General features: G+C 40.1%; 1 protein-coding gene across 2 annotated transcripts in view; it reads right to left on the bottom strand.

Moving 5' to 3' along the window:
* Positions 1-16070, bottom strand: part of DAAM2 (dishevelled associated activator of morphogenesis 2) — a 208340-nt gene that overhangs the window by 185916 nt on the left and 6354 nt on the right. The window contains exon 2 of one of the 2 annotated variants that reach the window (XM_080407888.1): positions 1759-1895. The gene's annotated coding sequence lies outside the window, so the exon portion shown is untranslated. The remainder of the gene's footprint in view (positions 1-1758; positions 1896-16070) is intronic. The other variant, XM_080407889.1, reaches the window with a different exon arrangement.

Here is a 16070-nt window from a genome sequence, read left to right as displayed (position 1 = left end):
CAAAGTTCCTACGGAAAGTGGCTCCTTACTTCTAGGCAAAGGATGCTGAATTACTTTCTTGGAAATCTTCTTGTGAGGCTGAGGACAGGGGAGAAGAAAGATGTAAGCCATCTTTGTTGCACTTGGTAAGACAGTTCAGTTCACTGAGAATGCAGAGCACCCATGCTCCAGTGGGGTGCTAAGTAGTGTATATGTGATTACCAGAAAGATTGAGTTGCTCTGGAGACAAAAAAATACGATGTTTTCTCTGAAGCAGGTCACTGAGATATGAAGAGGGGCATACCCAGATTCTGCAAGGTATAATTCCATCATGGTAGTCTGAGCCAGAAGGAGACTTGGAGTATGCCAAGGGAGCAGCACATATTAACTAAGTAGTGGCCCTGATTCTGTGCAAGATGTTCATGCACAGAGACAGGGCCCTTAAAATTATTGTTTTCTCCCGAACTACTGCACAAGCCAGAGAAGAAACTGGTCACCTTGAGGGATGTAACTAATCAAGAATGAATTGGTTTTTGAGAAGACTTCTAAGATGTAAAATGGTAATGCTTTAAAATCACGGGGAGTAAATGTGTTCCTCTTGAATACATATTCATACACAGCTAGAGAACTGGAGCTGTCAGAAAAATGCCATACTTCGTTTCATGCAACAGAATCTGAATTTAGCATTTCTATTTTTTGTATTGGCTGGCTGTGAGGTTCTAACAGCTGTAGGAACTCTTTAGGATACTGACAGAGGGGCAGCATCATGCCTATGGAGACAACTATGGGAAACTTCCTGCTCAATTCAGCAGAAATATGACTGAGCTTAAACCCTGACAACTGATTCACCACAGCCCTGCTCATTGGTATACTCATTTACATCAGTGCAAAGCACGCACCATCTTCATGCTGCACTTTACATTTACGTTGCACTCATGTAAATACTGCTGCAGAGTGCATGGCAGTATGGAACTGGGTCACACGACTTCACAGCATTTCAGATCCCATCAAGTGAAATGCCATGGGAAGAAAAGGTTTCACATTCTTTTGTTTGTAAGTGACTGCTGCAAACACATTAATAGAAAGGACACTGAAAACGATGAGACATTAGGTGTAATTAGGCTTCATGCACAACAATGGTTGGACCTGATAACCTTAAAGGTCTTTTCCAACCTAAAGGCTTCTATGATTCTGTGATAGTGAATGCACAAGCTCTTCTTAACAGAGTAAAACCCTAAAGGATTCTAAATTGCACCACGGAGGAAGATGCTGACACTAAGTTTTCTTCTAATTGGTGGTCACTCTGGAAGAATCAAGGACAGTATAAAGAAAGAGAGAGGAAGAACAGAGCATAAAATCAAGAACATTACTAAACTATCATTTCCAATAAGCATATTTACTAACTTACAAGAAACGCCTCCAGTTTAGACTATAATTATAATCAAAACCAAATTAATATGCTGGCCTTTCAGACTGAGTAACAGCATGACTAATGCTAGTAGCATAGCCTGGGTACAAGTTCTGTTGAAATGGTAATGGGGTAGAGAACAGATGGTGTAGAAGGTTACAATTTTTATGCCATTAGGATATCTGTTGCTTCTAAATACACCTGGTTTGTCTGTAATTGGGGATAGTGAGGACCTGTTTTCTGTAATTTTGCTCTGAAATTGAAAACCACCTTGAAATAGGTAGAAGATTCTTCTTGCCTTTGCCTGGTGAATGAAGTTATGTCTGATATTCCATTCCCCTCCCATTCCCCACAAGCAAATTAGAACTAACCTGGATGATCTGTGTAGTTTCTGATTTGCTCTTCTCTCTCTCTCTGTGGGTCTGTGTTCAGTTCAGGTCCTCACCAAGTAGGAAGGCCCCACCTTCAGATAAGTTAGTACAGCTGTTTTGACTGTAGAGATGGTCTTCTGGAGAAACAATTGCAAATAAATGGTTCCTTTTAGCTTTCTATCAATATAAAAGGCATCTCCAAAGTTTTTTTCACTTTCAAAATAAATTACAATAGAAATATTTACATAGGTTCCTGTATGTTGTCTGTTAACTTTAACACAGGGCTGGTCTTCCAGTGTTCTGATGAAATTACTTTGCCTTACACCAGAGTGATTTGAAGCACATGCTTGACACTAAGCAAGAGAAGATGCAGGTAGCAGGTACTATTTGAACATGTAAAGGCAAGAAAAAACTTAAAGGCTTCTTTGCTGAAGCACTTAACAGTGCTTTTAATACACTCCAGAATCAAACCTAACATGACCATCTCACATGTACCATTGTATCTTCAACAATGATTGCATTTACATTGTAGACAAAATGTTGACTGGTTACTCTACAAATTAACTTTGAGTATAGGGATCATAAGTGATCACTGATAGAGAAAAAGAAATTTGCACAGAGCATGATTAACATGTAGAAAGATGGTTTTCTGCTGATACAGAACTATTGGCTTCAGCTTCTTTCTATCAGCTGCTCTAGACATGACTTCCAGGATTTAGGAAGAAATCTGTTATAAATTATTTACGTATATAATTCAGCTAATTTTCTTGTTGTTGGGGTTTTTTTCATTATTTTTTATTAAAACCAAATGATTGTGCTCCAGGACATTCCACAAATGCTGCTGCACTGTCATTTTAGGAAATACCATTAAAGCAACCTTCTCCTTATTTGCTTCCCAAGGCATTTAACTAAGCTGTTTTAAGAGAAACATCATTAAAATTGTCAATTCCTCCATGGGTGCCTTAAGATTATTCATAGAAACTGTTGTCTTTTGGGGATAATAGAAACACAGGGCCTTGTTTTCCCTCTATTAACCCCATTTTCCACTGAAGTACAAATATCAACTTTAACACAGGTCTTTCAACACTGGGCAAATTGAGACCTCTTTTTTTTTCCCTCCTCTGTAAGAATTTGACATTAGTGAAAGATACCACGTCAGGAACATTAATGAGTGAAGTTCTCTACCCAATCTGAAATTATGTATAGCAAAGGAAGCAGTTCTACTGCTCACCCCCAAAAACTTCCACCACAATTCCTGATTTTTGTCCTGGCATAACTAACTTTAAGACGATGTGGGACAGCATATCCCAGATACTACTTGGCCCCAAATAGTAAGTGCCAGCTGTGATTGCAGTTCTTGATCTGTTTTGACTCAGTCATGAGAAAAAGACAAATTAAGGTATCACAGAGCACAGAACAGTTAAGGCTGGAAGAGACCTCTGCCAATCACCAGCTCCAAACCCACTGCTCAAAGGAGGGTCAACTACAGAAGGTTGCCTGGGACATCATCCAGTCAGGTTTTGAGTATTTCTATGAACAGAGACTTCACAACCTCTCTGACAAACCTGTTCCAGTATTTGATCATGCCCACATTAAAAAAGTTTTTTCTTATGCTTAAATGGAATTTCTTGTATTTCAGTTTGTGCCCATAAACTCCCATCATGCCACTGGGCACTGCTGAGAAACATTTGGCTTCATCCTCTTTACTCCCCTCACCATCAGGTATTTATACATATTGATATGATCCCCTCAAGCCTTCTCTGGAATAAATAGTCCCAGATCTTTCAGTGTCTAGTCATATGTCAGATGTACCAGCCCTTCAATCATCTTTGTGGTCCTTTGGTATACTCTCCCCAATATGTCCATCTCTCTTTCGCACTGAGGAATCCCAGAACTGGACACAGCATTCCAGATGTGTCCCACCAATGGTGAACAGAGAGGAGGGATCACCTCTCTTGACTTGCTGGCTAATACAGTTCAGAAGCTGTTGGCCTTCTTTGCCACAAGGGTACATTTCAGAATCATGTTCAGCTCCTTGAGTGCTGGGTCTCCAGGTTCTTTTTCCCTAAGCTGCTTTCCAGCTGGTTGACCCCAGTCTGTACTGCTGCATGAGGTTATTCCTCCCCAGGAAGAGGACCTGGCATTCAAACAGCAGTATGACCACATGGTCTATCAAACTTTCTTCCCAGCTTCATGTTGTCTGCAAATTTGCTAAGCATGCACTTGGTCCCATCATCCAGGCCATTAATGAAGATGTTAAACAGTTTTGAATCCCAGCACTGACCCTGGGTTACATTATTTGTGTGGCCCACAGCTGATCTGTTCACTGCTGACCACAACCTTTTGAGCCCAGGAGCTCAGCCAGCTGCTAAGCCATGTCACTGATCACTTATCTAGCCTACACTTCATCAGTTTGTTAATGATGACATGTGAAAGTGTCAAAAGTCTCACTAAAGTCAAGATAAACAGTACCTAGTGCTCTTTCCATATCTATCAAGCCAATCATCTTATCATAGAAGGCTCTTAGGATGGTCAGGCATGATTTCTCTTTATAGATTCCTCCTTATATTTGACTATTCCTAGTCACCTTCTGGTCCTTCATATGCTTGGAAATGGTTTCTAGGATTGTTTGCTCCATCACCTTCCCAGGGACTGAGATGAGGTTGTCCACCCTGTAGTGCTCCAGATCCTTTTTCTTGTCCCTCTTGAAGATAAAAGTGACAGTTCCTTTCTTCCAGTCCTCAGGAACCTCCCCCAGTGTCCATGACCTTTCAAAGATAATCAAGAGTGGCTTAACAATGACTTTAGACAGCTCCTTCGGCATTTGTGAGTGTATCCCATCAGATTTCAGGGACTTTTTTTGTTTGTCCAGTGTATTTAGATATTCTCTAACTGCATCCTCATCCATCAAGGACAAGTCTTCCTTGCTCTGTACTTTGCTGCTGGTCTTAGAGGCCTAGGATTTCTGAAGGTTGAGTACTTACAGTAAAGACCGCAGTGAAGAAGACTTGAGTATCCCATCCTTTTCTGTGTCCTTTATCACCAAGTCCCCTAGACCATTCAGCAGTGGGTCTACTTTTCCTCTCATCTTTCTTTTGCAGCTCATCTCCCTTTAGAAACCCTTTTTGTTGCCCTTCATGTCCCTTAGCAAATTCACCTCCAAGTAGGCCTTGGTTTTCCTTATCCCATCCTCACATATTCAGATACTGTGTCTTTATTCCTCCCACGTCACCTGACCCTACTTCTACCTCTTGTAAACTTCATTTTTACATTTGAGTTTAGTCAGGATGTCCTTACCTATACAGGCCTCTTGAAACCTTTGTTTCATTTCCTGCTCATCAGGATTAAGTGTTTTTGAGCTTGGGGGAGATCCTTAAAAAACAATTTGCTCTCCTGGAGCTCTCTTTTCTCCAGGGCTGTGTATTGTCGCATTCTTTCAAGCAGGTACCTGAAGAGGCCATAGTCTGCTCTCTTGAAGTCCAAGGTTGTGATATGTTTTCTGCCTTGCTCCCTTCTTTCAGGATCCTGAAGTCTACCATCCCATGGTCACTTCAGCCAAAGCTACCCTTGACTGCCACAACCCCAACCCATTCTTCCTTGTTTGTAAATACCAGGTCCAGTAGAGCAACTTTTCATCTCATCCCTTATTTGTGTTAGAAAGTTGTCATCACTCCAGAAGCCTGCTGGATTTCTTGTGCCTTGCTGTGTTGCCCTTCCAGCAGATACTGAGATGGTCATGAGGCTTTTCCATTTGCCTGAAGAAGTTTTCCTTGACTTGTTCTTCTGATCAGGCAATCTATAACAGACATCCAACAAAGCATTGCTCTTGTTGTATTGCTCACTAATCTTGACCCAAAAGCTCTCAACTGGCTCATCATCCATCCCCACGATGAGCTATATCAAGCAGATGCTATCATATACTGGACAACCATTTCACAGCACATCAGGCTCCTCCTCTGCTGTAGTTTGTCCTTTCTATGCTTTCCACAGAAAACTTTCAAATCCAAAGATATCCCATTCTGGGAGGCCTCATGCCCATTCAAAACAACATCACAGCTCAGAGTCAAATCTATCATTTTCCCTGCAAACCACATTTTCTTCCCAGTTTGTTGGTGTTGATTCTTCTTTCCCCATCTCCAGTCTTGCCACCTGTGACTTCAATACATTGACACATTAGGCCACATTTAAAGACTTGGACATTGAGCTGCTGATGAAGAAGTTTGAACTAAACCTTTCAATCTCATTAATGTAGAGAAACCCTCACACAGTCCTGGTTATGCTAGGGCACTCTGCTAAAGGTTATCTCAATTTATTCGCTATGTTACTGCTTCGTGGATCAGTCTATCCTTATATTCCTTAAAGAGCTATCCTTAGTCATGTGATTCACATAGCATCACATCTTATCCCTGAGTCTAAACGTAAGGTAGCTTACACTACAACACTTGCAAGTGTAACAATTTTTCATTATGATCAACTGAAACAGGATTTGAACAGGTGACCAAATCTTTGTTTAGCCACATGTAATGAGTAAAAGCTTACTTATCAAGCAGGCCTGCTTATTTCTGTAGCATTAGTTTTGGTATGGAGCACTGGCTATTTGATTCTACATTCATGTCTGCATCTGTCAGTGCCACAGTGTCCCACTGTGCAATGAAGTGATCCTGGTCCCAATCTTCCTAACATAACATGTAACAGAACTAGGATGTAACATCTGACAAGAAGCAACAGGCATGCTTCTGTGTAGTCCTCATTCATCTCAAAGAAAGTTCCTGCCTTGGCTGACACTAGGGCAGTGAACCCCTGGGGTTTTAAGAAGCATTGCCTGGCACGTTATCTGTACACAATCCTAAGTGGTTTTCTCAAATGAGCTGATGGAGATGGAGCAGGGAAAGAGAGGTTTAATGCCAAATTTCTTCACTTGATGTAAATATCAACCCTTTTGAGTAGTAATTTGACATTCCTCAGCAAAGACACAGTTTGCTTTTGAAATATTTACCTTTTCTTTATTTTTTATAACCTTAAGAAAATTTGGAAGGAATGTGAACTGTTTTGTTTTTTGTCTTCCTATGACGGCAGAGATTTATTTATAGCCAGGAACTGCAGGACAGCTCTCACGTGGCTGCTGAAAATTAAAACAGCATGTAGGGTTTTGTTTTGTTTTGCTTTTATGCCTTTGCCGCTACAATCTCTCCCTGCGTTCCCTAAACCGTTATTATTGTAACCAGAGCCACATTTTGCATTGCTACAATTGCAGGGTTATGTAAATTCCAAAGGCTTTAAAGGAAAGGGCCTGCAGATTCTGCTCTGGGCCATAGGGAAGTTGACACAAATGGTTATGCCCAGCATCTATGGAGAGGTAAAAGCATTCTTAAATTGTCAACAGACAGGAAACCTAAGTCTCAATCTCAACATCAACCTGAAGTTTTCTAAATCTTTTAGACATTACTGGTTTCATTTAATCCTCTCATTTTCAGTGTTGTACTTTTCTATGGCCAGGAAAATTCCCTTCAGCCACTTCTGGAAATCTTCATATATCCTCTCTCACTTTCCACCAGTGTGGACTGGTTTACCCAGGAAAGCCAACAACAGAAACCTCTACAGGTACAAACTTTTTCAGACTCAAGGAACTTTTTTTTACAGTCACCTTGAAACCGTACACTCTGAAAAGCATTACTTTACTCATGAAGACTTTTATATTAAGAAGACAATTACACCAAAAGAGAACAGCCATACTCACAAAAGGCAGCAAGGGAACAGAGTATGCACTGATCCCTTGCAAGAAGTCTTTACAGCAAGCAGGAGTGGGGAAAAGTGTGATACATGTTGCACACCTGTATGCTTCTGAGTAACTAAGTTGTAATGCTGACACTAGCTGTGCATTTCTGTGTGGGCATGGGCAAGCCAATTCATGTTTCTGACTCTGTACTCTGTAAAACAGGGATAATAATGCCTGACTCAGAGTCAATGTTAGAAGGCTCTGCGTAAGCTCATCTTAGTCCCCAGTGTTTAGGCAACTCAGTTAAATGAAAAAAATGTTTCAGCCCACTTCTCTAGCCTTGCTTCTATTTCAGCTCTAAATCACCATTAGTCAAATCATGCTTAGACCTCAGACAAAAACCTAGATTACATTATTCCTGAAGTATGTGGAGGTTTTGCACAGCATGGTGCACCCTGATCACTGGAGTGTGCTAATGAGAGCTCAGGGAAATTACTGTTTTTTTTGTGAAAAAGTGCAGCCAGAACTCCCTAGCCAATTCAGCTGACACTGTGAGGAAGGATGTGGCTGTGATGCCACTCCAACATGCTGCTTTCTATAGCTGTTGAGTTTTCCAGGCAACTTTAAACTTACTGCAGTGAATATGAAAAAGCAGGGCTTGCTGCATTGTTCACCCACCTCTTTTCTGTGAAGCTAATTGTGGTAAGTCCTCAGGAAAGAAAACCAAAACTGGTTCACAGTCTGCAACCAGGTCAGTGTGAAGCCAAAACAGAAGGGGCATTCCAGTCAATTTCCAATCCATGATATTTTAAGAATAATCACTACAGTGGAAGAGATAACCTCAGCAATGCACAACAGTTCCTACTCAGCTGGTAGTTACTGTTGCTGAACAGGTGGCAATAGCTGTTATTATGAAAGTGTAGTTGTTTAAATCTTATTAAGAAAGACAAGACCTATTTCTAAAGATGCAGCTACCAAGACCCATTTCTAGAGATGCAGCTACACAAGATCCCTGCACAGATCAGAAATGTCTACCAGTTTGTCGTATGTGTTTATTTACCTGGAACCAGGAATTGCTCTGTGGAGCTCCGATCCTGACCATCATTCTGACCTTGGGCAAGTGACTGAATGCCTGTGCACCCACAAGTCCTTTTGAAGTCAACTGGTGATGTGGATGCTCAACAATTCTGAAAAAACAAGCCCTACAGGTCAAAGCCAAAGTCTGCCAGAGCTGAGATGTTTTGGGTCATATCATAAATTATATAAATTTTGAACACAAAACCTAAAGCATCCACAGCTAAAAACTATTTTTGTAAGTGGGGTCCTGTAATTGGCCCACTGTAACACAACTCTCAGACACAGAGGGGTGGAGTCCAAGGGATCATCTATATTAATATTTTTGGGGAAAGGACAGTTTATTAAGGGTCTGTGTGGAGTCAGAAACAAGCAGCCAGAAGACAAAGAGAAACCAGAAATCAAAGACAGCTATATTAAACTGTGTTTCATTCTTAGTGCACCTAATGATAAGTATCTGAGAACTATACATTTTACTGAACCAGGTACTGACCAAAATTGTTACTTTATTCTGGAAGCTATGTTTCCTAACTCTTGACTCCTTTTCTCAAAGATGACTGGTTTAGTGCTTGATAGAACTGCAGAGCACAGTCAAGAAACTCTGATATCCTGTAGTATCAAATTCCTCACATTTTGGTCTTGAACCTGAATCAAAATTAATACATGCCTCTAAATGATCAGCACTGCTTCATACAGACCTTGGTGTCTTACCCAAGTATTAAGCAAGCTGGAGGTTGCTTAACTTTGGGAACCTGTGAAGCCTGCAGCCTGTAATTATTGGCCAAACCAGCAGCATAGCTCCCATCTACAACTCATTTGGTTCCCTGAGTTAACAAAACCCTTCCTTACCTGCCAAGCTTGCATACCCAATAGATACTACTTGACTCAGCACGATTAGCAAAGCAGGCAGGACAAGCGGCCACTTAGTCAGCTCTGACGCATTTTACAGCATCCAATAGCTGACACAGTTCAAGCAAGGCCAAAAAAACATAAAATACCAATAAATATAATCACACAGACTTTTATACAGCAGACCAGTTCAATAGAATAGAAGTATAACAAAATCCTCCTATTGATAATAAATGGCAGTAAGGAAATTAAAGGCCCAGTGTTTGGTGCAGTGATTCAATGTGGTGAGGTCTAGTTAGGGCCATATTAGATTCTCAGGCCTAACTTATTCCTCTGCTGGGCAAAGAAAGGAGGGCATAAAGAAAGAACTGTAAGCATACAGATAGATGGTACATAGTATAAAATAATTAAAAAAAAAATAAAAAAAAAGGCAAACCAAACAAAAAACACCCATAAACAGGAAAATAGAATAGAACAGAATAGTTCAGTTGGAAGGGACCTATGATGATTATCTAGTCCAGTTTCCTGAATGTTTTAATTCTTCCTAATGATGCAACTCAGGTGAGCTGCAAAAGACAGATGTTATGTCCTCTCTCCCTGCTGCAATCAGCTACACCCAAAAATATCTGGAAGGAAAATGTCATCTGACACAGCCATGGTAAAAATGACCCAAACTAAAAAGTGTCAACTCTGAGGGTGTGGGAAAGTCTGCAAACAAATCACTGGGTGTGTCAGATATACAGACGCTAATATAATGCAGTGATTACTGTGTCTTTGCTAAGTGAGTATGTAAAAGGGAGCTTTGTGTTTTAAGAACCGTGCACACTGACTGCTGAACAAACTCAAGTCTGGGTGTATTTGCCTGCATAGGAGTGGTACAACATTCCCTGTGACCCTTAAGCTTCATGGGACACTCAGAACACAATTGAAATCCAGAGATTCTAAACAAATCCAGCACGGCATCTTATTCTACATGGAGACTTTTTAGACTGCTTCTAAGTATCACAGAACTGGGGAAACTGCTTTTGTGATACCCATGAGTTAATTTCTCAGGCAACTTCACAGTGGCTACAGGGCTCATTATTACCCACCGTATTAGCATCACAAGATTCACATCAAATGGCAAAATCTGGCCCTAGAAACAAGCCTCCAAAATGATGGTGAGAACTTTGGCTTTAAAAGTTCAAATGCAACAAATACAGGAACCTGGAGAGCTCATGGACTTACGGTCACACAGTGTAAACAGGAAACCTAGAAAAGAAAGCTTATACATCCATGCAGCCTGGGTTGTTCTATTACAAACAAACAAATAAACAAGTAGGTAGGTAAATAGATAGATAGATAGCACACTGGAAAGCATATGACACAAGTCACGCAAACAGTTAATGGAAGTTAATGACAGTGGCCAGACAGCAGAAGCAAGCCCACGATTAACAGTGGGAGAATTTCTAATAGATGTCAAAGAGTATTTCCCATTTCTCTGGAGGCATTGCCTCCTAGTTTGGCACCAAACTGCCCAGCTCCTTCTGGCTTCTATGAATTAAGTTTATTCCTGAAAGGGCTAAAGAATCCCAAGAGACCATGACTAATGAGTGCTCAAAGGAAAAACGAAGATTGTGTATCTCTCCCCATCACTGTGTAACCACTTACTATTGAGTACCCAGAACTGAACACAGCATTCTCAGTGTTGTTTCATCATAGCTCAGAGACATATTTCCTCAGCAGGCTATTTGGATCAAAGACTCAAGGCAACATCCCTGAAAGAAAAGACAAGGCAAAACACAGAGGCGACTTTTTTTTGCCATCTGCTTCCATTTTAATTTGCTGCAGTCCCACATGTCACCAGAGCCTGTAGGGTGGTCAATTGGATTCTGTGTTGTGCATTCATGGGAGTATAGGACTACAAAGTCATCATATCCTGTTTCCTACAATCACAGACAACTGCATAATAGACACATAGTCCAGCAGACTTCACAGCACATTTATTCCAATACTGTCACACATTACTATAAGACTTCAAGTGACCAGTGGGAAGCAGAATTAGATAAGTTTTCCAGTCTGAAGTAGGGCATCCATTTTCACTCTTATTTTAAAGCAGCTGACAATGACAAATTAGGTATTTCATTGTACAGAGGTATAATATCACCTCCCTAACCTTTGATATCTAATTCTAGAGATCATAATTCAGTCCACTCTTATTTGAATATTCATGCTCTGTGGATAAAAATACATAAAGCTACAGATAATATTTTTGTCAAAGTGAGACAAAACAAGGTATTCATACGTAATCTGAATTGCATGTTGATATACCTTGCAAAAATTTAGGTCAATAATGGAAAAATTGACTGTCAAGACTGATGAAGTAGCATTCTTAAACTGCTTTTTGTTAGAAGTATAGTGATACCATATGAAAATGTTAATATATTACGTTAGGTCAACTCTAGCTTGTATTTACAGTAAGCATTTTCTTAAGATAAGGCTTTCATTTCACAGTAGCTTAGCTACACTAACAGATGTGTAAATCAGAACGAATATGGGCCTCAGGAGATGTCCTGATAGATGTGAACATACTAAACATCACCACTGTAAGTAAGCAGGGGATGAGGCAGTGAGGAGTTGCTTGCTAAATTTTGCCTCTGTTTAAATATAAAATGTGTCATGAAGGGCACAGTAGGACATTTATAGCTTAACACATGTTCCCCAGCAGGTACATGAAGCTATTCTAGATAAGCCCAGACACAGCTGGAAAACAATTCACGGGTCTCCCAAGGAAAATTTCACCTAGTCAGAAAATGCATCTGTTTTTCTCCCTATAACTTAGTAATGGTGAGTGCCAAAGACCATAGCATTCACACAGACTGCCTGAATCCTGCTGACGATGAAAGGCTAAGGTCAAGCTTTGTACTTCTGTCATTGGCAACACATTTCAGGGCCTCTGCAACAGAGCCAGAGAGATTCACTCATTGGGATGCCTGACCCACAGGGCAGTAAAAGTATGAAACAAGCAATGAGGGCAAGTTCATATCTCAGTAGGGCACAGCTGGAAGACAGTTCATATTGGCAGAGCCCTACCATGGTTATTACTCTATCCCTGCATAACAGTGCAGGAGGATGCTGACAGATCAGAGCACAGGCAAGAACAAAACCAACTGTCTCTCTGTGCATTCAGCTGTTAGAAACATAGTTTAATTGGTTCCTGCTGTATATACGGCTGCAAAAGTAGCAAAGGACTGAAGTCTCCTCGTGTTTGGTCAAGGTCCTGCTTGCTTTCATCTGTTGTGCAGATGCTGATGGGGTCACCTGCCTGGAGGGGGTCAGGGTTCTGCCAAATGGATTTAAGCAGGGTACTCACAGTCCAGGCATCCCAGCCTAATGGTCAGTGACTCAGTGAGAAAATCAAGACTGTCTGCACTAGTGGATGGCTCCATTCCTGACAATGTTTGTAAGAAAGAATGATAGCCTGGAAAACCTTTTCTACAGATATATGCTGTTTAATCTAACAAATAAACTCATTCCATCTACTTAAGGCAGATCGCTTCCAATCTTTATCAGCAGTACCTAAGTTTCATACTCTCAGTGCAGACAAAAAACTAAATGAAGGGTGGAGAGTAGAAGAAGAACTGGAGATTATAACTAGAGGCGCTGGAAAGCCAGAACATAGATAAGAGGGAGAGAGAAAGAAAGGGGAAGATTACTCACTCTACAATAGGGTGATATACTTGCATTCTGTGAGAAGTATGATTTTGGTGAATATACAGCTTGCCTACCAGGCAGGAGGCTAAATGCAACATGATAAAGATGTTGTTATAATATTTTAGCTTAATTGCTATGGCTTTGTTAAACTAACACTTCAGAGAACATAAAGATAGCTAAAAAAAAAAATAAAATTAAAAAAAATGGGTCTCCAGTCTACCTGCAGTGAGAGTATTTATATGATAGTACAGACTCCCATCAGGTTACAGGAATATGAAAAAGCTGTGCCTCAGTTTTCCAAAATGCTAACTGCATTAATATTTGGAAAGTGTCTGGAAATTTTCCAAAGGAAACTGCTGAATGAAAGAATAAATTTCTAACTTTATCTAACTATATATATGTGACTTATGCTCACATATTTGTAGTGTATGATAGCAGACAAGAAAATAGTCTTATAATTTAACTCCTACTGGTTAAATAGGAACAGTCCATTGCGATTGCCTCAGCTCCATCAGAAACAGTCTGGCTAATGAACATACAATACCCACTGCATTCAGGATTCAATTTTAAACCAGTGGAAAGTACAGAATTTACTGTATTGTAGGTTGATGATTTATTGACTACATGTTTTCAGAGGGACAGGGCTGTTGTAACATTCTTGGGAAAAAAAAAAATAGCTTCATGTTAGAGGGTAATCATGTTACACCTTTAAAAGAGTCCAGGAAACTTCTATGCACAGATCAGCAAGGATGCTAATACAGCTCCACGGTTGGTCCATTCCTTCTTGAAAAGATTGTTCCCCTCAACCTGACAAGGAAAGGAGCAGAACTGGCAGGCTGATGCAGAGCAACATGGAATTACCATGTATTTCTGTCACAGCCTTCTGGAGATTTGAAAGAAAACAGATGACAGTGCAGGACCAAGAACTTGCAAAGAGATTAATGATTTTTCAAGACCAGCTTGAAACACCTAAAAATAGTGTGGTAGTGTGTTGGGGTTTTTTATTAGGCATCGAGCTTTTCTGGAAAATGGAAGCACCCAAAATATTTGTTATTTATGAAAATATGAGCAACAATAATTTTATTGATGAGTAAGCCTGTTCATAATGTTCAGATTTACAGAAATATTTCAATGCAAAAAAAACACCCCAAAAACCAAAACATTTTTAAAAATAACTGGAGGGGGGTTAGCAAATTAAATCCTTTCTGCAAAAAAAATGTCACTGTAATCTACTTTTGAACTGAGGAACAAGGAGAGATGCTGGTCACTTTTCACTGACAAGAAAAGACAGAGATAGAAATGAAGGTATAGTTTCTTAATGGGCTTGATACCTCAAGGACTCTAAAATGCAAATAAATTTCTGGAGGTTTGTGGTGTATTGGGTCATGTTCCTCAGCCCGCATCTTACAGATATGACTTTCTCCCTCATAGAATAGCTAAAACATCAGAGGATCTTCAGTGTTTTCACTCTCAAAGACCACCAGAATGTAAGAATTACTACACAGAGTCAGATCAGAAGTCCATCTAAACCAGTACCCTATCTCCAAGTAATGGTCAGCTGCAGACAGTTAGGGAAAGCATATAAAAATACCATATATAGTCTGATCCTACCCCTGCTCAATCTTTTTAGTTGACTAGGACTTGGAGATGGGAGTACAGCCAGATTATCATGTTTAATAGCTACCAGTGGACCCATCCTCCAAGACTTTTCATCTCTTCCCACAGTTTTGTCTTGGGAGAAGGGAATCCTACCACGTGATATTAAACCTTTGAAATGTATCCTTGTATGGCTTCATCACAATGAAATCTAACCTGGGTTGTTCTCCTTGGCAGAAATGTTCCTTCTCCCTTTTGCACATTCACATATGTGTATGTGTTTGTGTATTTAATTTAGGAAAATATCCTGAGAACACATCTTCAGATATGATCTTAAAAAGTAAAATACGACCTGACCACTTTCTTCAAGGATGAACAGAGCACTGTGTACATTTACATCTCTTAAGACTTCACGGCTCATAATTCAATTGTTTAAGCAGCTAAAAACATTACTCCTCCAAACAGCAAAGAAAATACAACCCCCCCCTCCAAATCAGGCTTGTTCACTGCCTTAAATAAAAAAAACTAACAAACCTTAACAGTAAAAATGAGTTCTTGTTTATGCCTCCTTAAAAAAAAGTAATATACCAAGGAGACAGAATAATGTTGTTGAATCTCACAAATAGCTTTGTCCCCAATCCAAAGAAAAGCTGGGCTGGCACGTGCATTGCCTGAATTTAAGTCATCTTGGGACACAGAGAAAAGAAAAATACTCTTCAACAAAAAAAAGTGTGAACTTCAAAGCTCATGAGCAGAAATACCAACTTCAGTGATTATTACTTTGAAGCCAGCAAAACTGGGAAGTGATCAAGTGCCTGTTATTCAGGGAGGGAGCCTATTCCTCTCCTGCTGCCAAAGTTTTTCTCTGTTCCTCAAGGTTAGCTCTATTTCCATTTTCACGCAATCTAAACACATCCTTCCATCTCCAGCTCCCACTCCTTGAATTCCAGCCAACCTTCTGATCTCCTCCCTTTCTTATCTGATTCCTTCTTTCCACCTTAAGTCTCTCTAATTCCTAACTCCAGAGAAATCTTATCAATGGTATAAACCTAACATATTATCAGAACAACTTTTATACTAAATCCAAAAACCATGAGCTTCTCCTGGTCAGATTTGTTACTTTATGTTGTCCCAAGTGTAGAAAGCTCCTCCTACTAGAAGACATTATTTGACACCATAGAGATCACCAGAGAAGCCAAAATCTCAAGTGTTGAAATACCATGTGGAAAATTGAAAGTATAAATCTAATACGGAAGATGGTTTGGGCCACATACAAACTGGACACAAAGCCTAAGGGAGGGAAAAGCCTGTTTGACCATCATCAGGTACAGATTTAACACACAGCACCAAGAAAGCTTGAGGATGCACTACCAATAGCATTGTT

The sequence above is a fragment of the Falco punctatus genome (genome assembly GCF_963210335.1).
Source record: "Falco punctatus genome assembly, chromosome: 12".
Lineage (NCBI taxonomy): Eukaryota > Metazoa > Chordata > Aves > Falconiformes > Falconidae > Falco > Falco punctatus.
The sequence above is the reverse complement of the archived record's forward strand: the minus strand, read 5'-3'. Positions and strand labels throughout refer to the sequence as shown.